The sequence below is a fragment of the Rhipicephalus microplus genome, chromosome 8 (assembly GCF_043290135.1).
Source record: "Rhipicephalus microplus isolate Deutch F79 chromosome 8, USDA_Rmic, whole genome shotgun sequence".
NCBI lineage: Eukaryota > Metazoa > Arthropoda > Arachnida > Ixodida > Ixodidae > Rhipicephalus > Rhipicephalus microplus.
Window position 1 is genome coordinate 27,788,377 of NC_134707.1, and position 23,986 is coordinate 27,812,362.

At 45.4% G+C, this 23,986-nt stretch overlaps 1 long non-coding RNA gene across 2 annotated transcripts in view; it reads right to left on the minus strand.

Moving 5' to 3' along the window:
* LOC142768891 (uncharacterized) overlaps positions 1-21,846 on the minus strand; it is a 139,617-nt gene extending 117,771 nt beyond the window's left edge. For both annotated transcript variants that reach the window (XR_012885521.1, XR_012885522.1), the window contains exon 1: positions 21,694-21,846. This is a non-coding gene — a long non-coding RNA (uncharacterized LOC142768891). The remainder of the gene's footprint in view (positions 1-21,693) is intronic.
* Between the last annotated feature and the right edge of the window lie 2,140 nt (positions 21,847-23,986).

Below are 23,986 nucleotides of genomic sequence, written 5' to 3' on the forward strand. Positions count from 1 at the left end.
TTCGTAACTAGCTTGTTTTTCCTCATACATAAATTTTTTGCCTACATCCCACTCGGATATAGCTGGCCACCACTGTCACCAGTAAGAAATTGCGCAACGTATGCATGTCCCTTAGACCACGTAGTTATCAAGCGAGATTCAGTAAAGCGGGTCAATACGCGTGCTCTGAGGAAGATGTAGAAAGGACGGAGCACGTTCTAATTGAATGTGGAGATATCTGCCTGGGTGAACGTTTGAACATGAGCCCACATGAAGCATTGCGTTTCAAGTAGAAAAATGAAAATCTGGGCACGCCCAGGATACCAATAAGAGACACTAGTGGTGGCGGAAAGTTGGAGAAAACGGACAAAAAATAATTCGTGGGTACGATAAGGACATTCTGCCATAAAAAGGCAGGAAAATGGGCTGTGAGTTTTTTTTTTATTTTTATAATAAGATTGATTTATTGGAAGTGGACTAGGCATTAGCAAAACATCAAAAAGAAGAGAGAACAGGGTTTTTTTCTTTCGGTCACTGAGCCTGGTGGCACATGTCATCGCTTCTTTATGAAGAGGACGCTCATAGTATCCACCTATTTACTGTACATGTTACTTTTAGGTTGCATAAGTGTGCGTCTGTTTTCCAAATGCTGCTAGGAACCACACCTTGCGGAGAAGCTTATGCTCGGGCCAATTTCTAGCATTTCTCTACGCGGCCGCAGAAGTGGACTGAATGGACGTTAGTCCTTGACGGTGCAACTTATTCCCGCTGCCTGGCACGCTAAACATGACGATCGGCAACACATGGCGCATGTCGCCTCGAAAAAAATATTGAACGACTTCACCGCATAGCTTCGATTTCTGTGCAGCCCTACGGGCAACTGTGCTACCTAAACGTAGCCTACCGTAAGTCTAACTTCACTATACCTTGGTCACGTTTTGCAAATGGTGAACTTCTGACGCCACTCCCTAACACGACTCGAGTGCCTTATAGATGTAATTCTTAATTTTTGAAATGTCCTCACGTTCTCGTTTTCGCACTTCCCATTTCAAAAATACATAACCTATTACAATTTACCCGACCGTTCATTCTTCTGCCTTAAACCAAAGTACAAAAAATCTATAAATATTTTACAATTGTCTAAGCTACTCGCTATGGCATCTCGAAGTCTGACCAATGGGCAAAGAAGGGTGTTGAAGAGGAGTGCTCATGTTTTATTTCTACCACCACGTACTATTTCCCCCACCGGGTCATGCCTAACCGGGTAAGGTGTCACGCATCCAGGTTTGTGGACGTGGACTCGATTCTCAGCAACATTTACAGCGTTTCGACGTGGTCGATGCACCACTACAGCCGCTTGCTTGGATTACGGTGCACGTCAGAGCGCACCACGTGGTCTAATCCAAACAGGAGCATCCCACTACGGCTCGGTTCATAATAATATCACGTGGTTTGGCCAAACAAAGTCACAGTAACTACGGTTCCTTTCGTGTATTCGCCGTGAACTTGAATCCAAAGTACGTGGCACCTTCCGTGCAATGCCATCCATCGAACTTTGCTGTAGCGCGAGCAATATATTCCGCGGTCACGCTTGCAGCGTGACCACGAATACAGATCAGTAGATGCCACTGGATTCGTGGAGTCTTTCAGCTCATCAACATAAATATCCATGAAATTAATGATGAAGGGTGGCCAAAAATACGGTCCTAAGGTCCATAATGTTGACGTTGAAGTCGTCGACTAGTATGAAGAACGACAGACGTACGGACGGATGGACGTATGAACAGATGGGCAGACGGACGGATGGCCAAACGGCACCGGGGATCATGCATTGGACTGTCATATACATTACTGATGTACACGAATACACTAACACAGATGTTTTCGTTTTTTTTTTTTTGCAGGTGTCCAGTTTCGGTTGCGGTTTAGTGCAGCGTGACAAGGACGTCTTCGATGGTTCGCCCGTAAAAAGAGACACAGGGAAAGAGCCTCTTCTAAACACATGCTCTTTCTGCGTTGCCTCAGCTAGAGAGGCAACCCTCGATAACCTGCTGGGAACCTTATGATGATGATGACATATGGATTTTAATGTCCCAAAACCACAATATGATTATGAGAGACGCCGTAGTGGAGGGCTGCGGAAATTATGACCACCTGGGGTTCTTTAACGTGCACCCGAATATGAGCACACGGGCCTACAGCATTTTCACCTCCATCGAAAATGCAGCTGCCGCAGCCGGGGTTTGATCCCCGCGACCTGCGGTTCAGCAGCCGAATACCTTAGCCACTAGACCACCGTGGCGGGACGCCTAATGGGGACCTTTCCGGGTTTTCCCAACGCTCGCACCCACCACCTACGTGGCCTTGACGACAACCGCGGTCAACCAGCTGACTTAACTTGCTGGGCGCGCAATCCTCTGCATCGACCACTTCGAGCTTTTGTACTAGAAACCAAACTCTTTCTTTAAACGCGAAGCTACTTAGAAGCTATGCTATGTTTTCGTTGGGGTCATAGTATATACTATATGTAAGACACATTAAACTTCAACGAATAAGCAGGCTAAATATGCGGTAAAATATATATATATATATATATATATATATATATGTGTGTGTGTGTGTGTGTGTGTGTGTGTGTGTGTGTGTGTGTGTGTGTGTGTGTGTGTGTGTGTGTGTGTGTGTGTGTGTGTGTGTGTGTGTGTGTGTGTGTGTGCGCACGCTTTTTTGCCCCTAGGTATGAAAATAACTAAAAAAAACGGGGGTGGCCCGCACCACCACGAGGTACAATAGGCTCAAGCCAATCTAACATAAATGATTGATTGATTGATTGATTGATATGTGGGGTTTAACGTCCCAAAACCACTATATGATTATGAGAGACACCGTAGTGGAAGGCTCAGGAAATTTAGACCACCTGGGGTTCTTTAACGTGCACCCAAATCTGAGCACACAGGCCTACAACATTTCCGCCTCCATCGGAAATGCAGCCGCCGCAGTCGGGATTCTAACCCGCGCCCTGCGGGTCAGCAGCCGAGTACTTTAGCCACTAGACCACCGTGGCGGGGCCTAACATAAATAACATATTTGAGGGAAATTTTCTGAATTTACTTGTTTTTAAAAAGCCATTTTTAAATAATCAGGGTAAAACTAATGAGTGCGGCCTGAAAGTGCAAGCAGAAAACCGATTAGCTTCTCGGGAAGGAACAGTTCGACATGCAGCAGCAGTTCATTTCCGTAAGTTAAGAGTTTGGGGTTCATGCTCATGCTCGTGTATGTGCATGTGTGTGTACGTGCGTGTCTGTATGTCTGCGTGTTCATTTAAGATGTGTTGCCGTTGACTGCAGGAACGTACAACCAAGACGTTGAGGTACCAGCCCGTGGCCTGGAGGATGAGGTAGGCGTTGATGAGAATGGTAGCAGTAGTGGCACTGAAGTTGGTGTCCATTTCTTCACCAGGAGCAGTGTATAGCCAGGCACGGCGGGCTGTCGTTCAACCAGCAATGCAACATAAAACCTTCACCAGCCTGTTTGCTACTTCGAACTTAGATAAGACATCCGTTTAAAAAGTGGCATGCTTTTTCAAGTGAAAGTTAAATGAGCACGGGATAATTACTCGCGCAAGCGTTGCGTATGCCATGATTGATTGATTGATTGGTCGATTGATTAATTATTTATTATTTAATCAATTATTAATTATTGATTGATTGATTGATTGATTGATTGATTGATTGATTGATTGATTGATTGATTGATTGATTGATTGATTGATTGATTGATTGATTGATTGATTGATTGATTGATTGATGTGTGGGGTTTAACGTGCCAAAACCACCTTATGTATATGAGAGACGCCGTAGTGGAGGGCTCCGGAAATTTCGACCACCTGGGGTTCTTTAACGTGCACCGAAATCTGAGCACACAAGCCTACAACATTTCCGCCTCCATCGGAAATGCAGCCGCCGCAGCCGGGATCCGAACCCGCGACCTGCGATTGATGCCGTGATTCATGTACTTGGGGAGGATGGAGAAGTGATGCTTTCGTTATCAGTCGCAGGGGTTTTCCCCACCTTTTTTGGCATAACTGCGATTATAATCGAGAGCATCCACGCAGACATTAATATGATAGGCTACGATAGCAAGGGATGTAAATCGGAGTATGAAGCGACGTCCTGCTAAAGCGTTCGTAGCTAATGTGAGTCGTGTGGATGCCATAGTGACAGAGTAGAGCATTACAGACACCAACTGAAGTAGATACGCACGAGATTTTTTTATAGGTCAATAGCTCGTATAATGCGCAGGTAGTGTTGTACCACTGTTGCGTACACGTAAATGGGTCGGGATGGGTTGCGTGTGTGGGCATTCATTGAAGCTGCGCTGTTCGTTCAAGCAAGGGGTGCCACACATACACCTGTCAGACGTAGTTATATTAAATCGATCAAGATAATACTGAAAGTGTCCGTGACCAGACAATAAATGTATTAGGCATTTAAGAGGGGGGAACAAATCCATTGGAATAATGTCTCAGATTCCTCAGTCTGCCAATGGGTGCGCCAGTACGAATTCAAAATTTTATGAAACTGAGTCAGTACTGACCGAATTAATATTTTGTCGAAACACACGAAGCCTGATCTCTCTCTTGGTGCAGCTGCTGCGTCACCTATTTCGTCTTTTCAAGTTCCCAGATGGCTGGGTACATGATACAGGTTTATCATTTGCCTGACGAGATTATATGGATAAGACGCCGCTTGATGTTCCACATTCATTCGTCGTTATCAGTGAGACTTGACAGTTTTATTAGGAGAGATAGATAGTTTGTGTAAATGTGAGCTGCCCTGTTAAAAATATATTTGTAAAAACAATATAAACTGCTCCTTGAAATGCAAATAATTCTGTGGCATATGCACTTGAAGCGTTGCGTATCTCAAATTTACTGACAGTCATGATTTTTTCATCTTTAGCCAAAGCGATGTATGCCGCTCCCGCCATGTATGACGGGTAAAAGCCGTAAATGCATACGTGCATGGCTTTTTGTGTGCGTGTGCGTGTGTGCGTGTGCGTGTGCGTGTGCGTGTGCGTGTGCGTGTGCGTGTGCGTGTGTGTGTGTGTGTGTGTGTGTGTGTGTGTGTGTGTGTGTGTGTGTGTGTGTGTGTGTGTGTGTGTGTGTGTGTGTGTGTGTGTGTGAAAGGAACTGCATCTTGTGGCGGTGAGATTTCAGTTAAACTAAATTTGTATTTTTTTACCGGGGTGATAACCACACAGACTGCATGTATATAGTATGTCAGCCAGTTTGAATGTTTTTACACCATAGTGAGTTATATTCCGGAGTATGAATAAGGAAAATTCTGCAAATAGTCTGTGCAACTCTAGTCGTAACGGAGGTGTGTTAGCGAGAATTTGTAAGGATGACGTACGTGTGGTGTCAAATGCACCTGGTAATAAAATAGCACGGTTCACTGAACCGTTAAAACTCGCGTTCTAATTAATTCCTATGGGAACATAGGCCACCATAATAGAAATCCATATGTAAGAGATGGCACGACAACTTGGCGGTAGTCTAACGAGTGAACTGTTTGGCGAATGGTGCGATTTAGCAAATTGGAGAAGGCAAGATGGGGCTTTTCACTTTAGCTTTTCCTTTTACGTAATCAATGTGAGCATAAAAATTAAAAGAGGGGTCGAATAATACGTTAAGGGTCTTAATTTCTTTTCTGTGTTTGAGAAAAATGCCGCCCATGTCGATAGATTGGCGGCGTTTTGATGTACCAATGTGCCCGTTGTTAAAAAAACACGAAGTAACTAGGACATCTCGGCGCTTACCGAAACCTGTTTTTCTCGTGCCCACCTGTACAATAAAGCCAGGACATGCTCAGCCTCTGCTTGTAACCGGAGCCTGGACGTATCTGTGATGACAATGATGGTATCGTCCACATGCGCCTGTATGCGAATGCGCTGGTGGCATGGGTCGATTAAGTAAGCTGTGTATTACCATGTTCCACAGTATCGGACTGACAGGGGATCCATGCGGGCTTCCAATGGTTTGGTGAGCTGCCCTTTGTGAGACGTAGGTTTGAGAATTTAGAGTGCGGTTCGACTAAAAAGAATTCAGTAGGCAGTACAAGTTTTTTGACACCTGTGCTTTCGACGCCTGTGCAGGATGTCAAACGCTATCGAATGTTCCGACAAAGTCAAGAGATATGGGTATGCTAGGTAGTTTGGATGCCTTGGACGCTGCTGATTCGATTCGTAGTGCGTACAGTGTGAAAGTAGCACATTTATTGTGCGTAAAATCGTATTGATTATTGTGAAGGAGATAATTAGTGTGCAAGAAGTAATACAGACGAGCATTCAGGAGTCTTTTTAACACGTATGTGCGCATGTGTGTTGAGGCTTCTCGAGGAAACCTGTAGCACAATGGCACAGGCCGAACACTGTACACATGCCCTAACAAATTACCCATACTAAAATGGCGCCTTGCCACTGGTAATAAAGCGGGATCTTCGGATTCTCTGTCGAGGCATATTCTCCACACAGTCCTCCTTGAATTGCCCAAGGTGACTGGAAGACGAAGTAAGTTTAAATTTATATATACATGTATCCCTCAAATATACTGGGCAACGTTCGGGTAATGTACGGTTACTCAGCAGTACAATACCCAGAGCTTCGCCCACTCTTCCTGATTCACTTAGTGAAGATGAGTGAACTTTTTTTGTTTAACTTATGCCATAGGACATACTATAGCGAATGATAAAATGAAAGAACAGGAAGAATGATACTACTGCCGGCAGGTGCACTGCGACTGTCAGCCTAACGTCTGTAGCTGTACGTTACACGACGCCAATAGAGTGAGTAGCGTGACAGAGCTTAAGCTTCGGAAGACTTCTACTAAGCCTATTGCACTGTCGCAGCCGGTGCTGACCTATATATTCAAGTGTTCTGTGAAAACCGCGTCCTTTTCAGACGTGATGTCAATCGACTTAAGTGCTGACGCTGTCAGATATATTGCGCAATACAAGTGCGACGGGGGTAATGTGAACCAGGCAAAGGCATACCGACACGTACGGACAAAAACAACACGGAACGCAAGGAAGATTTCTTCAGTGGCTATTAGGAACGTGATGTCACATATTTGGCCACTTCGTCCAGTTCTTTACATGGCAGTTAATATTACAACCACAGTACATCATTGCTTCTTATGGCCGCCAAACTTCGCCATCACGCTATTTCTTTTTCAATGGCCGAAATACGAGTATTGTTTAAAAGTGGAATCGCGTTGGCCAAGAACATATTGCTGACGAAACACATGGATTGTTTTCTTGGTCTTGAGACCAAGTCCTTCTATATAAAGAAGCAGCATTTTGTGTAGCTATTTATTGATCTCCTTTTAAAATACTTCTCGCGGAAAATTGAATTGTCGAACTGGGCGAACAACAGGAACCCTGCGAATCAATGAATCGTGATTTCTTACGGGCGCATGTATAGGTGCAACAATCCATATGGTTTTGCTCTAAAGTGGCCCCACTGAGGCAAGGTTGCGAACCCGCAAAATTCAATTTGAGGCAAATAATAAATCCAGGAGACATTAAGGCGTCTAGACAAGGAATCTCAAACACGCGATTTGCCGACCATTGGCTTATGGCCTGGGCTTTACAAAGAACATTCTATGTCCTACATTTAGTTTATTTTGTTACTGTTCCTGGCACTGCTAATTGGTGCTTGCATCATTTTCTCACCTATTGTGATTAATGCGTGTTAGCTTCATGCGTGTTAGCTAAATGAAACTGGGCTTAAGAATTTTTTTATATGCACTATATGCAGTCACCCCGTGTTGAATTATAGGGGTGGAACTAAAATTCCAACACTCATTGATCGGCGTGCATATTTTCGCCACTCTCTGAATCAGTGTCGATATGCTTTGTGAAATCTGACACTAAACTTTTTTAGAGACCCATATATGAGAATGAAAAATATCATTCAAATGACAATATTAGATAAAGTTTTGTCCGAACTCTCCCATTTTTCCTCTACCCCTCCACTCTTCACTTCTTCGGTGTCCTGCCCATTCGCAAGAATAAATATACTGTTGGCGGCCTGGTAGCTGATGTGAGTTTGAAACACTTGGTCTAGACTAACGGCACTCATTGTGCCACGGTGGCTGCATTTCGCTCAAAAGGACAGATAAATTTTTAAAAAGTTGGCCATGTGCGTACTTTTCATTAAAGGAGGACCTTAGATGATCAAAATGGATCTGGAGTCTCCCAGTCCACCGCACCTCGTACTCATATGATGATTACGGGATTCTATATCCGAAATTTTGTGTATTTGAAACTGATGCCACTGCGAGTTGCACGCTTTCACATTATTTTCATCCGCATGCTCATTTCAAGACTTACGACGCAATCATATACTCATTTTGCATGTTGTGTTGCGAACGTGAAAGTAAAGTGACCATCTCAGAAGCTTTAAAAAAAGAAAGACGCTGTCTCACGCACAACCACGGTGACAGCAGCGCACAGCTTTACACAGTGTTGTACAGCTGCGCCTCTGGCTTAAGCCCTTTACATCAGTTCTCAACACATATGAAAATGCAGCCAGACCAAACAGTGCAATTGGCAATGCAGATCAGCATTGCAGTCGCAACAAACAAGAGAGCCATTGCGCACAATCAAATCTATCTTGATTCACACTTTTCGATTGAAGACAGCATCTGAAAGCTCAATTGGTGCACGAACTGCGTGATCCATAGCTTCTGATCTCTCCCGCGATATCAAGGCATTTAGCCTAAAGGCTTGCCACATCGCGCACCTGTGTGAGTGGGCCTGTCAATCATGGCTAACCGCCTACAAGTCGCCAATAGAACAAAGAACTTACAGTACTGCACTCTATACAAGGGAAAAAAAGAACCCTTCGGTGCTTCTCAGTGAGTCCTCATTAGAAACGTACATTACTACTTTAGGAGATGCGTGTCAGCTCCCTTTAACGTTCACTATATATGACATACTCTTGTAATAGTTTATGGGACCCCAGATACAGTGTATGCGTGTCTGCAGGCACATAAACATTCGAAATTGGGATGAAAGGACAATTTCCACCATAGCTGAACATTGATAGCACACCAGCTGCGTTATCCCAACGTCACTGGTTCCGTCACTACCACTCGCAAGTCATTCTTTAATCCACGTTACGTTCTTCCCATTTGCGTGGTAATTACTACAAGCAAGCGTTATTTGGAGGTCGCAGGTTCAGTTCATACCCAAGGCAAGTTATCCTGTCGTTCCCTTTTCTTTCATAACATTTACATTGCATTCAGCATTATTGTCATCCTCTGTAGTTTCCTTGGCAGTGTCGCTTGTTAGTTCACATTACTAACTTTGCCTCGTCTTTCTTGTCTCTTATTTCTAACTAATGTTTCTGTAATATATAAAACTGAGCCCTTAATATTACCCTTCTTTCGTTGTTTTTTAAATATCATTTAACCCCTTTTGTTCCTTACACCATTGCTGGGTAGCAAACTGCTCATCTGTGTTTTTAACTTTTCTGCACATCACTGCTTTTCTCTTTTTTCCCTCGGTGTTATCGACAAGATTTCATTTGAACGCAATAAATTACAATTTCCTCAATCAGCCGGATGACCCGAGCATTGTTCGCTGCCGAGATAAGAAAAAGAACCAGAATACAAAGATATCATGCTATACCAGCAAAAAAAAAAACGTCGTACGCTCTTTCTCAATCCGGATTGCTTTATTGCGCGGTGCAATCAAGCGAAGTTATCTTCTTGAGAGTCGTGATCTCATGCGGTCGCCACTCCCAATGCGATGCAAGTGTGGTGCTCGCGCATTTATGCGTGTGTTTATGTATGTGGACGCTGAAGAAGCAGTGGCGATCTTGATAAGGGTCCAAGGAAGTCAACAGGGCAAAACTAATTAGTTATCTTAAGCAAATACGTGCCCCCGTACTCCTCATGGTACAGAACAACTGAAAAGGACGCCGCACAGCGTTCGAAAGATACAGGTAGCGTGCGATACGGTATATAGATTGCAAGGCCTCTCTTTGTCCGGGCTAGCTCTTTCCGGTTCCAAACGTGCGCTAAACTTCAACTCATCGTGTATTTCATATTGTGTGGCTATTCACTGTAAATATTAATCTGAGCGCTTTCGTGCTGTCGTTTGAACGAAGTGGTCAAGAGCTTCAAAAAAAATGAGCGGGTGTTGTATTATTTCCTGTCTAGTGGACACCGTTCCTCCTTGCTGGCTATAAAACTGTTGCTACGCTTTGTACTTAGATACTCAGGTAGCGTGAAATGATAAATTACTAGGCAACTTTGTATAGTTGCTTCATAGTGGCATTTATTCCAACATGACTCCTGTAAGCATGCTTATTTGAAATAAACAAACTATATGAACTACCAGAAGTGTTATTTTCATAGAATTTTGTTCTTCCGTTACTCAATCTGAGCTACACTCAAACCGTTACTGATGATCATCGCCGTGGCGATGATCATCATCATTCACAGCTATACTTAGGGCCACTGCAGGAAAGTCCTCTACCATCGAGAAAGAGGACAAAAACTAGAACGGACAATAAAACACTAAAGTACCGCTACTTGGACAGGTGTCACTGCAACCGACGATATGCGCACAACGTGCTGTGACGGTCACCCAACGACAAATACGGTGAATCATACTTACGATGTGTGTCGCTTTAGATTATCATTAGGCATGGCGAACCTGTGATCTCTGGATCATTCGCACCAACATCGCAGTTGTACCGTAGAAGGACAGATATGCGGGGTTTAACGTCCCAAAGCCACCATATGATTATGAGAGGTGCCATAGTGGAGGGCTCCAGAAATTTCGACCACCTGGGGTTCTTTAACGTGCACCCAAATCTGAGCACACGGGCCTACAACATTTCCGCCTCCATGGGAAATGCAGCCGCCGCAGCCGGGATATGAACCCGCGACCTGCGGTTCAGCAGCCGAGTACCTTAGCCACTAGACCATAGACCACCGCGGCGGGGCGTACCGTAGAAGGAGCAATCGTGGTGAATCTTTTTTTTTTTCTTCGGTTAAAATCCTCGTGTTTGGACACGGTTGAATAGAGGCTTCTTCGGGAGGTTCGAAAGAACCCGCAACGTGACGACCGCGCGGGCCCTTGGCCGATGTCACGGTCCGCGCTCATCGGCTGATGTCACGGTACACGGCCGATGACGGAAGCGGATCTGACCTGCTTCAACGCCGCGATCGGGCCCGCACGCCAAGTAAGGCGGCTTTATTGACGCGCATGCGCCGAGCGCATAAAGCACGCACGAATGCTCGCGACCCCTGCAGGATCATAAGGTCCGCGTGTGGTGTGCGCGACAACGTTCGAAAAAGATCGCTAACTCTCCCTATAGCCACCCGCTTCCCCCAATAGAGTCTCCTCCTCTGGGCATCTGCAAGACGCACATACACAAAATATCACGCACCCACGCACACGTTCACGCAAGCATATAGCTGCACAAAGCCCCCATTCTCGCACATCATCTGCACAACCGCATCCCTCAAATTCCGTCCGCTGTTGAGACACCCGAAGTCTCGCCGGGAGTATACGCCGTGTTCACACGGGCACGATGGACCTTTCTGAGACCGAAACCAGGTTTGGGAAAAATGCGCGCTTGGGTCAAAACTGATCTAAGAGACCAGGTGTAAGGAAGATTTCGAAACTGAATGTAACAAAAGAACAGTACGTTCCACGCACGTATCATGGGGATCGATGTTATCCGAAGCAGGGGGGGAGGTGACATTATTGTAATTATGAAATTGAAAATGAAACAAAAAATTTTATAGCTTTCCGAATGTTGCGGGACAGTTCGGCTAACCCCCCCATGATAATTATTATTATTATTATTATTATTATTATTATTATTATTATTATTATTATTATTATTATTATTATTATTATTATTATTATTATTATTATTATTATTATTATTATTATTATTATTATTATTATTATTATTATTATTATTATTATTATTATTATTATTTGTAATAATTTATTTCTCTATCTATACTAAGCTTCACTCGTTGGTTCTTTTTTTTTCTAGCATAAACATATTGTAACAATGTTTGAATTTGGGTGCAGGCAACACATTTGGCAGTTGTGATAAATGTAAGTTTGGTGTCGTCTCACCTCTGTTGTTGTGTTTACTTTAACGCTGAGCTGTATGAAGTATGAAATATCAACCATTCCGCTGCCACATGCTGCTCCGTGCACCAAAACCGTGGGTTGCAAGCCGCACGTTCTTACGCGCTGCGCGATGGTGACGAAGTTGAATGTTATTTTTCGCATTAAATTATGGCTCGTGCAGCCATGAAGTCAAAGAACGAGACTTCAGCATGCGGGTGTCACATGAGCACTTTCTATCGCGATCGAATTTCCGGACCGTGATTGACTCCTGTCTGCATCTAACGCAACCAAGATCAAGAAACTTGGGCTCGATAGCCTTCGAAATTACATCGTGTGGTGCGCATACAATCAAATCGGGGATGGTAAGCGCCTTATCTGAACGATGAAGTGTTTTAAGTAGCGATCATTTAGCAGCTCACCCAATAAGAGTTGGGTGCCTGTGAAATGATGTATTTGACGAAGAAGCACCAAAACCAGAACAGATTGCCGAACGGGTAGGAACGGCCACACAAACCACAACACTAACAAGCGCGCACAGCAAAACTAGCGACCCGTATACGGAAAGCCACAACGTTACCACCGCACGCACGCCACATGAATATAAGTATCGTGGATCTCAAGGAGCACTGAAAGTGGTTGACGAGTCCTATACATCGTGGTGTTCACGCAAGATCAGGCGAACCAGCACGGTCGGTTCCATAGAAGAGTGGCAGCATGGACTAGTTGGTATGGCTTGGCGATAGTTATAGCGCGAGAACAAAACGATGACACAGAGACAAGAAGGCGCTCGTGTCCTTCGTGTCCTTCTTGTCTTTGTGTCATCGTTTTGTTCTCACGCTATAACTATCCCCGATTCCAAACAGGAGCACAACTAGTGGCTAAGGTACTCGGCTGCTGACCCGCAGGTCGCGGGATCAAATCCCGGCTGTGGCGGCTGCATTTACGATGGAGGCGGAAATGTTGTAGGCCCATGTGCTCAGATTTGGGCGCACGTTAAAGAACCCCAGGTGGTCGAAATTTCCGGAGCCCTCCACTACGGCGTCTCTCATAATCATATCGTGGTTTTGGGACGTTAAACCCCAAAAATCAATGAAATCAATCAATCAATCGATTCCAAACAGGAGCACGACTATTCACGTTCACAAAGCACACCGGCAACGACAAGCACAAATCACGGTGTTTACGCCCACCACACGAACACCAAGCTGATCACAAACGTGCTAATAAATTATGCTTGATATGCATTCATCATAAAAGAGAGAAAAAAAAACGTTCGTAGGCTGCCTGAACCGGTGTTGTAAACTTCCAACGAAATGCAGAACTGAATGCAGGAACAGCGCAACCTAGAAGTAGTTACTTCTTAACTACGGAAGCGAAAAAAACAAGGACAGAAAAGAGCGCTCTTTTCTGTCCTTCTTTCTTTCGCTTCGATAGTTACGAAGTAATTAACTACTTCTAGGTTGCACTGTTCCTGCATTCAGTTATGTCTTACCAACTTGCCCAAGCTTCCACGCTTCATAATTCCAACGAAAATCCGGAATGTTGATTGATTGATTGATTTGTGGAGTTTAACGTCCCAAAACCACCATATGATTATGAGAGACGCCGTAGTGGAGGGCTCCGGAAATTTCGACCACCTGGGGTTCTTTAACGTGCACCCAAATCTGAGTACATGGGCCTACAACATTTCCGCCTAAAAAAAAAAATCCGGAATGTTCCCCTATCAAAGTCAAGTTCAGTGAAAATAGCGTTAATTTATTTTGACCCGGTGAAAATAAGCTCGCCTTATTCTCACCAGGTCGCAGCTGCTGCAGCCATCCTTCTTCACGACCGCTTGTGAAAGAACTGTGCGAGGCCGTGCTGTGTAGTCTCGAGCTGACTATTTCTGCTTCTCTTTCTTACTCCTCTTCTTTTCTGTCTATTTCCGTTCTATTATTCTCCTTTTCCCCCACCCCAAGTGTAGGGTAGCCAACCGAACCAAGCTTGGTTAACCTCCCTGCCTTTCCTCTCTATTTATCTCTCTCTCTCTCTCTCTCTCTCTCTCTCTCTCTCTCTCTCTTCTTGGCGGATGAGTGATCGCAGCACCGGGGCTCTCTCAGGTAAAACTCTCGGTAACTCTATGACTGCCGCCGGTGCTGCCACCTCGTGACAGCGCATTCTGACCGCGGTGGTTGCTAATTCAGCGGGCCCGACCGTGTCCGCCGGGATTGCCCTGGTCCAAGCTGTCCGGCACCGCCGCTCGGTCGTGTGCCTCCCCACACACTGGGCGTTCGCCATGGTCGAACGTTCGAAGCGCTGTTACCGATACCATGCGGATATATCTCGTGATCGTCGATCGCGGATGTTGGGCCCGGCATGAAAAGCACCGTCCGAGGAGAGGATTGCGTTCTAATGGCGATCGGGATATATGCCACGGAAAAACGTTATTGAGCGTGTGTGTGTTGGAGGAGGGTCAGGGGCGGGGGGGATCTGATGAGCGCGCGGGGGGTCTCATTCTACCCTGGCCAACTATGACCCCCCAACCCCACAACTTTGACAACCCGTAAGATCACGTGACCCCTTTCCTAATTGAGCCACCTACGCTGTGCGCTGGTTGAAAGGCACGGGGTTTTGTAGACTTACTTTAGGTGCGGGTTTGAATGCCGCCGTACTAAGATGTTATTCTTGCCGTCCTATATAAATACCGAGCAAACAAACAGTGCTATACTTGTGGATGCGTGCATGCACGAAAACGGTTGGGTCCATGCATTTGAAGTTTCATAACCTTTATCAATTCACGTCGTCTTACGCAATGATAATGAAAAAAATCGTGTAACAGTTTAAATTGGAGGCGCCTCTATGTAATAGGCGGAATAATAACAATAATATTAATAATAATAATAATATTAATAATAATAATAATAATAATAATAAGATATAAAATAATAATAATAATAATAATATATAAAATAATAATAATAACACCAGCTTCGTTTAAAGCTCAGATATAATCTTGAGGTGCATTGTAATGTAGGGCTTGCGACAGTTTCACCATCTGGTTTTGTATAACGTGCAATAGCGTTGCACACTACTTGGGCCTCTATGCCATTTCGCTTCCATCAAAACAACACCACCTAGACTATTGTCAATAGTCTAGGTGGTGTTGATCAAGTACGACCGCCTCCGCCGGGATGAAACCAGCGACGTTCAGGCCAGCTGCCAAACGCCATACCCGCTAAACGACCACGGCGGACTTGTCAGGTAAAATCGTCTTTACGAAATTTCGATTTCAAATTGAAAGCAGGCATGCGCAAACTTCGGTCACGGTGCAGCGGTTTTTGAGCGCTACTTCTGTATACGTTAAGTGGCGTGTTCGATTCTGTGCGATCTTGCAGAATATACAGGTACAAGCGACCGCGTGCTTAGAATCAGGTGCGCATCAAGAAAACGCAGGTGCAGACAAAAATATTCCGAAGCCCTTACTACGGCGCTTAACATAGCAACAGTGTTGCTCAGACCTTGAAGTATCAGACATTTTGGTACCAAAATGATAAACAGGCAAGACAACGTTCGAGACATAGCCAATGTTACTTCAAGGCGATTCGTGGCTTTGGATAACTCGGGAAGCGGAAGTGATCATCGGCCACGTCAGCGTGCACAGGAATCTGTCAAAAAATTCGTGTGTTTGCAGACTACGTCGCAGTGACCTAACATATCGCCAAAACTTCTGACGTCATCGCATCACATTGACGCTTGTTGAGGTACGTGACGGCGGGAGCACGAACGCAATCGACTGATAATAAACAGAGAAAGATGGGTTATGCCTCTAACGTTTTACGCGTACTTGTTAAGGACCACGTAAACTTTACTAGCCGATGCGCATATAATTTCCTTCTTTGTTCAATTACAGCTTTGTCAAGCGTGCTGTTAAAGCCGAGCTTTCCGTGTATACATTGAATCCTTATTCCTCGCTTACTAATATGAACATTTTGGTTAGAGAATTTTGAAGTTATCAGTCTCTTTTTTATTTATTTGTGTTCACCATCTATACGATTCCCGTTTAAACTTACGAGTAACAAAACAGCAACGACTAACAGAACCCATGGTATACAAGACGCTGAGAAACTCGGTACGTAGACCCTAGAAAAAAAATTACCGAATGAAGCATCACTTGTCCTTCAGTCTTTCTCGTATCTCTGAACAAACCTCGCCCTTCTTTCATCTCATCTTTTTTTTTTCATTGCATGATTTCACACAAACTCGCTTAGGTGTCAGTCTATACGTGCAGACAGTGTACACACCAGACAAGGTTGAGAACCTCACGCCCCAGTGGGCGCTGTCATCGGTCACGACACGCTTCCCTTTACTCTCGCATCACGTCGTACGCGCAGCCAAGACACGTACAAGAAAAATGAAAATGGGAAGGGGGGTTGCTGTGGCGGGAGGAAGTAGAATTAATGAGCCCCCGAGGCAGGTTGCGCCGGCCATTCATGCATCTATCTAGGTCGCGCGTCCCATTCATTCGGAGAGCCATCGAGGCACGTTGCCAAGTGAGCCCGTATACTATGGTAACATACCCTTTCCTTCCGCTTCGATAAACGAAGGCCCGGACGTTTCATTGTGTTTCGGGACGAACTCACGCTGCTTCTTACAACGCACGATCAGAGTCCATTGATGGACCCTCGGTGTGCACAGCCGCCGCATAAGCAGGCCGATCAGCCGGGAAGTCCTCGATCGAAGCACGGGGAGGCAGGTGGCGGGACGAAAGCGGATGTGAGAAACAACAAGAGCGAGATACGTGACATAGCCAACGCCCAGCGCGTTTCCATCCTGGAGATTTTAGCAGTGTCGGTCAACGTCGCGCAAAAGAACGTCACGTGACCTAGTCGGAAGCGTCAATGGCGTCACTGACAGAGCAGCACGTCACCGTCGACTATGGTTCTGACAGATATCGATGCTGGAAGAATCCCATTCATTTCCTTCTACGTTCGCTAATGCGCCTGATGGAAAGCAAAAAGACATCTCTTCGCGGAGGAGCTGGTATGGCCGATGTCTGCCGTGAGTCGTAGTTGGCGAATAATTGTCCCAGAGAACTGACACGCCTTCAGTCACCACCCAAGGACTCTGTATACAGATGGTTAAAAGGAGAAGGGTGGAGCATGCGGCCCGGATGTCCATCAGTGTGTTAATCCCGATGCTTCATTCAAACCTCACTCAATTACTTGCAATGTTGGAGCAGAATGATTAACCGTTTGTTTTTCCCCCGCGCATGTCTGTCGGTTTCATTACTTGTTGACTACTTTACGGATAAGCACATCAAGCTTGTTCTGGAACACCTTTACGCTGTGTGAAGCACAGAATATACCTTCGTTGATCTGTCCTGTCCAACACTTACCTAAGCCTCACCAAGAACACCATATTACATGCAGAGAGTGCAGTATCTTTGCACCACATTTTATGATATTGTAACGTCTTATTCGATACACTAGGAGTATTCTACAGATATCGTGCAGTGCTCACGCACGGACGGTGACCTCGGGTCACTCTGACGCATCCGCCATCGTGCAACCCGAGACTGTGGAACTTGCAAATGAATGATCGGCGCGAGGCGATCAACGCACCGAGAACGCTATGCCCACACCGGCACGCGCGTCTAATACAAAGCAACACGCCGTGTACGCCGAGCCAGGCCCGTCCGTCTCCGGGGTCCCATGGTGCGAGACGGCACGGCGGCGGTCATTTTCCGATAGCCCTCTCGTAAGAAACGTGATGGCTGATGCTATGGTCGGCAAAGGTGGTGGCGTTCGGCCCCGACTGAAAATGTCTGCCCGTGACGAATTCATCCCTTGCTATACTCCGTACCGCCAGATCCTGCTACGATGATCGGACCCCCCTCCCCCCACCTTTCTCCGTAGCACATCGACCGCTTCGGTACCCATAGGCCCACCCCGATCGGTTACATTCTCGTGTCGTACCGAGTCAACATCGTGGCGTTTTCTTTTTGTTTGTTCGTTTATTTGTTGTTGTTGTTGTTTTTCTTTCTCAGAAACTTGTGGCATGCCGGAGATCTGCAGTGGGTAGCCGTCGCTGTAGTGAACAACGTAATTAGCACCAGACGGGAACCGCCAAATATTAACGAGATGCATTTTCCGCATAGCCGGGCCAGATTGCTATAAGCACCAACCGCGAAGAATGAGTGGTACAATGGACCTTTTTCATGTTCGAACAGCGCCTCCATTGCCCGGAGATCGCCGACATCGAAAATGGAGGCAAGTGTCCTCCGAAGTTGTCCGTACGAAATCGTGGTGGCGAGGTTATGGCAAAGTATTTTTCGTGACGATTTCAAAATGTCGCCACCCAGTGACCCCCCAAAAAAACATGGCGCGCGTGACGTCACCACCGCTGCGCATGCGCAGGCTAGTCTTTCGAAAATATCCCATGGGCTGTTGGAGACGGCTTGCCATTTTTTCGCACCCTATTCAGTAGCGACGCGCCTCCTTTCATAGTTTGTCACGTGGGCTTCCGGTCTGACGTCACGCAGCTGATGGATTTCCTGCGCACCAAGTGCGCTCAGTTTTGCTATTACTTAAATCTGCGCTCTAAATTTCGATTATCAGTATTTTGAATTACATACGTTCTCTATTTTGATTTTTTAATGGGAATACCATAAATTATCACGTACCACAACTCTTCCACTTGAAACAAAGACCCTCGTACTAATATGTTATTACTCACTTGAACGCAGTTTTAGTGCGGCAAAGTGTTCCCACCTCGGCGTATAAGGTTCGATTGTGAAGACATGGAATTTTACGTCATAAAATTTTATTTGAAAATCTGCACGGTCTGAAAAAAAACATTCTTTATGTTGTCAGAATAATTTTACTCGCTTCTAACCCTCTCTTCCCTCTTTCTCGTCTTTCTTGTCCCCTTACCGAATCCCCCAGTGTAGGGTAGCCAACCAGATGTCTTTCTGGTTAACCTCCCTGCCTTCTCCCTTTTGTTGCTTCCTCCTCCTCCTCTAACCCGTTTATACTATACCATGGGATATCAAGCACGCAACTCGAGAGGTTCGTGGTTGCGGCCCGTACATGACCGTCTTAGCAAAAGTGAGAACTCTTGCGCGAAAACAGTAACGGTATGCTTCTGGCATCTCTCACTCAATCACCTCGTTGCTTCTACCTAGGACGGTGATGTAACCAAATCTTTCCACTCATCCACACCTGCCGCAGTGCATGGGCAAGTGTGCGAAAAGATTATTTTTGGTCGACAAATTATGCTCTCTTATCAGGAAGAAAAAATATATTCGTATTAGCGATACTTCGATGGTACTGCGTTTAGCGGAATATGGATTTTTTTTTTCGCGGGTTTATCAACTGACACGTGTAGTGTGGGTGCCTGATTCTGCAATGTGACGTATCTGTACTATTGCGCATGTGTTGCATAGTGCATATATTGCTGTGGTTTTGGCAAGAATAAATCATTAGTACCGAGCGCACACTATTTCCTTTCCCCTGTTCTTGTCCGGTGGTTTGCGTCACTCGATTTGTTTGTAGCTAGCGCGTTCGCGGGTTGCCGAACTATTATGCTATTGCGCTCGAGAACAGTTTTGTCACAATTTCACCTGCGAAATTTTTAGTGTATATTGCAAGTACACCATTCCGCTAATAAAACAACTTTGCTTCCTTGTTATTTCTGGTTGGTCTTCATTTTATCTGGCACACGCAATTAGAGAGTCATAAGGTGCTATAAAATTACGTATTTAGAGTGGTGCGTAAAAGGTCAGCAATTAAGAAAAATTTTCACTTAGCACCGTGTAATTCAAGTGTCACAACGTCGCTACGACTTCCTGTTGTGACGTCATATTTTTTGTTAGCTGCTAGTTGTCTCTTTTATACGTAGATTGGGACGGTGCAAATGAGCCACCAATTACAGGAAAAACGGGTTTTTATGGAAGTTTCACTACCAGTTTACATATACCTTTTTTTTAATTATTAAATGTATATATGGAGAGGTTGGTGCCAATGCGTGGCGCCGGCTAGTCTTCTTGCACAAAAGTCGACATCGCATATTTTGTAGCAAACACAAGGCTTGTCTAGGACGAGCACACTTCCATAACAATACTGATTGTTGGCCTAGTTGGTACTTGCTTACTGACATGATTTGGCAGCAAATAATACACACAGAGAGTAAAGAAACACTCAACGACAAGCACAAGCGGCACTTCCAACTAAAGTAGACCGGGCGAAAATCCAGATTCAAGTAACAACATACAGACATGCGCAGTCTTCACACAGCCTTACGCTATCCAGCTATCGAACAATCTCTCTTCCGATAAGTACAATGTCACCGATGGTTCGCTGATACAATTTTCACCTTTCTTTTTAATGTAATATGCTTGCATCAACTCACGCGCAGTTTAATGCCTACTTCTACCTAGAATCTTAACCTCGTTAAAACGTGGTACACACCCGCAGGCTTTACAATGCATAGGCAAATGCGCTATGCATTGTCTTTCATAAGCACGTCAAACACTTCCATAAGCACGTCAATTTCACAAGCTGCCCCTCTGCAGCGCAAAAGGGGGGCTGTTCACAGAGTTAGACAGCGCTGCATTTCGCTTCGCTTCGAGACGCTCGCTAGCGCCTACGCATAAGCTTATCTGGGTTGAATCATTTCATTTTTGACCTAGCTTACCAAGCGTTATTGACAGTTCGCCGACGGCCACATATTCAACGGTATTGGGATTCTTCAAAGCGTTCTTAGTGCTGTCGACGTCGTTACTCCAAACTGCACCGACAATCATTACAAAGCTCGAATTCACAAGTCGGCATCATCACACGGCAGCACTCAAAACGTGAAACTGAAAAATGAATCCATTCGGTACAGCTTCGACACGTTAACAACGCAATATATTTACATGACACGTGATTTTTTACGGACTAGCAGCTGACAAATAAACCCTGGTATGCTGCCGGAAGGCGTCAAGTCTGCGGGCACATTGCACTCGCTAAAGTAAAAAAAAAAACCAAATGGCATAAACTAAGGGCTTGATTTTTTTTTCTTGACCCCGTACGTTTCTTTGGCGTGCACCAAACTCTAAGTATAGGAATTGCATTGCGTTTAGCACCCCACCGTTTAATGCATTTGGGAACAGTACCCGCGACCTCATTCTGAGTAGACTGATGGTGCCGCTGATATGCCGCCGTAGTGCATTGAGGTACGCAATTTAGGTCGATATCTTCCACCCTTGTTACACGGGCAGCCTAAACCACGGTTAACGAAACAGCGGTTGTGTGCCAACCACGGTTTCTTTCCGCGCTAAACGAGCACCACATTGCAGGCATTAGGACCAGCACTGGTCTTATCTCTTATGTGTCTTAGCTCTAAAAGGAAGATATCTACAAGTACACACCACCAACTACTCCCGCAACAACTTCATACTAGGTCGTCAATTTCTTGCGTTTTACGAACTGCAGAGGCAAAGAGATGTACTCTTGCAGAAGTGCGATGGCCGCTGCATGACGACGAATCGTAGCCACTGCAAAGTGAAATACTGAACAATACGCACCTTTTAACAGGTGTCCTCGGGATGCGTTCTGTGAGAAGCGTCATGTACCACATGCTGACCATTTCGAGGCGACACGCTCGCAGTTAGCATCCAATCGCGCCGGCTGCTCGAGCGACAATGACTCCCACGGTAGCGTGACAGGTTGCCAGACTGATTACGCAACAGTCGCCGGATTTAACGAAAAAAAAATTCTTAAAACAGGGCAATCCTTAATGCAGAACAGCTCTTCATAAGATAGTGCCGGGATGAGGGTTTTCAAGAAAACAAACGCGGGCAAGCTAGATGTCCATCAGTGCCAGAAATACGGACACTCGTTTTTTTTTTTTTCCGGAGAGTGTGGTTGCCGGACATGCACCACGGTGTAAAAGGTCCGGTACTCTACGAAATGAGCTGTAGCAGTGGTCGATTTTCCATCTACTTTGTTTGGTACTTCTGAGTGTGTTATATATATACGCTGGAAGCTAGCCAGTGCCACTGGTAGCCATGACGGCGAGCATGGAACACTGTCTTTGCCAGCTGGCGTCACTCGGCAGGTGATCTTACGGACTAGAAGCTGACAAATAAAACCACCTAGGCTAGATGAAGGCATCAAACTGAACAGACTTTTGGCCTTGTTGGATGTTACGTTTGTTTAAGTCATGGCGCTGATGCAGGGATCCCAGCAGAAAGCGCCCATCCTGTCCCATTTCTGTCGTCCCTGTGGTATCAGCATTATGGTTTGATTGAAAGTATCAAATCTACCGGCACGAAGCCGTCGTTATAAAAAAAAGCGAAAAGACATGAATAAAGGCCAGTGTCTTTGTAGGGCGAAACCTAGATAAACCAGCCGAGGGTGAAGTCAAGGGAGACACAAAAAATATTATAAGCAGTCTTTAACAGAGAAGCTGTTTAAGCTGCCGTATTATGCATGTCGTATCATGGTTCATGAGCGGGTGTGCACCAGAAAATTGATTAAGTCCCACCAATACCAACTACATTCCTAAAAAAGAAAGTGACAGCTATCCCAACGTTGCGGAACTGGAAAAGCAACCGTGGCTGCGAGGAGATCATGAAGGAATGGAAGGCCTACGCGAACCACGACGGGCCCGTCGATCTATGACAGTTACGAATGCTCGGTTTGAACGCGTGTTTCTCTCTGGTTGGACATTCAGGCCGAGTCTGTGACTTTATGAGAGGTGCGAGTGCTCGGTCTCATCGCGAGTCTCTGTCTCCAGAGTTTGCATGTGCGTTTCGTGTGTGTCACTTGTGTGGGCTTTAACTCGAACCTCCCTGCGTTGATAATCGACGCAGATGCAGCCTATCCTCATCTAGCTAAAGCCTAGTGACGACCTCGAAGCAATATACAAACAATCCTGATCACCTATAGCTAATGCTTGGAAACAGGAAGCAACCAGATTAGTCTACAGAATCATGCAGTTTCGCTGTTGCAAGGCTCGCGCGACTCGGTGCTTGGTAAAAGCTTCGTGAAATATTTTAGCCGTTGGGCCGTAATCACGACACAACCGGAGCTTACCCGAAGCAAATTGATTCGTCGGGTTTCGCATTTGTATACTACAACGAGGCGAACCCCAACGTTTACGCTAACAGGGGATGTTCCGCGTGTGATGAACCCGTCGTGCTACAGCCCATCATGGTCGACTTCCAAAAATCTGTACTCGGAGTGTCGCAACCGCAGTCTGATGAGAAGTCGTCACAAGTTCCACCTTTAACTCTCAGCTCATGAGGTTGCAAATTGGCTGAGCCTATCTCCCCAAGAGAGAAATAGAAAGTCAGGTGGGCCGATGAGATTAAAAAGTTCGCAGCTATGAAGTGGCCACAGGAAGCACAAGACCGGGTTGATTGGCAAATCATGGAAGAGGCCTTTGCTCTGCAGTGGGAGAATTCGGGCTGATGATAATGTGCCCTAACCTGGAATCGAGATGAGAGCGGGACTTTATCGCCTCTTGCTGGACCTAATAAAAGCTGTTTTCATTCATTCATTCATTCATTCGCATTGTTCCATGGCTGCGGGATTGGTCTCTGCCAGCAGCAAGATCATTTTTTATGCACTTGTATACTTTTACAATTATGTCTTAAATACTTCCCCATAACTAAGAAACAACAAATCATTCATTTTTCGTTGGTTTCACCGTCCGTTGATTTAACTAGGTAGGTTTTGTGTAACACTTGCACGTAGTAACATGTAACGTCTCGTACCTGCCTTAGCTTCTAAATGCTAAATACTTTCCAACGAGCTCTATAAACATTCCAACATGCGTTTTATCACTGAGCTGCCTAGCTCGCATCCAATTCA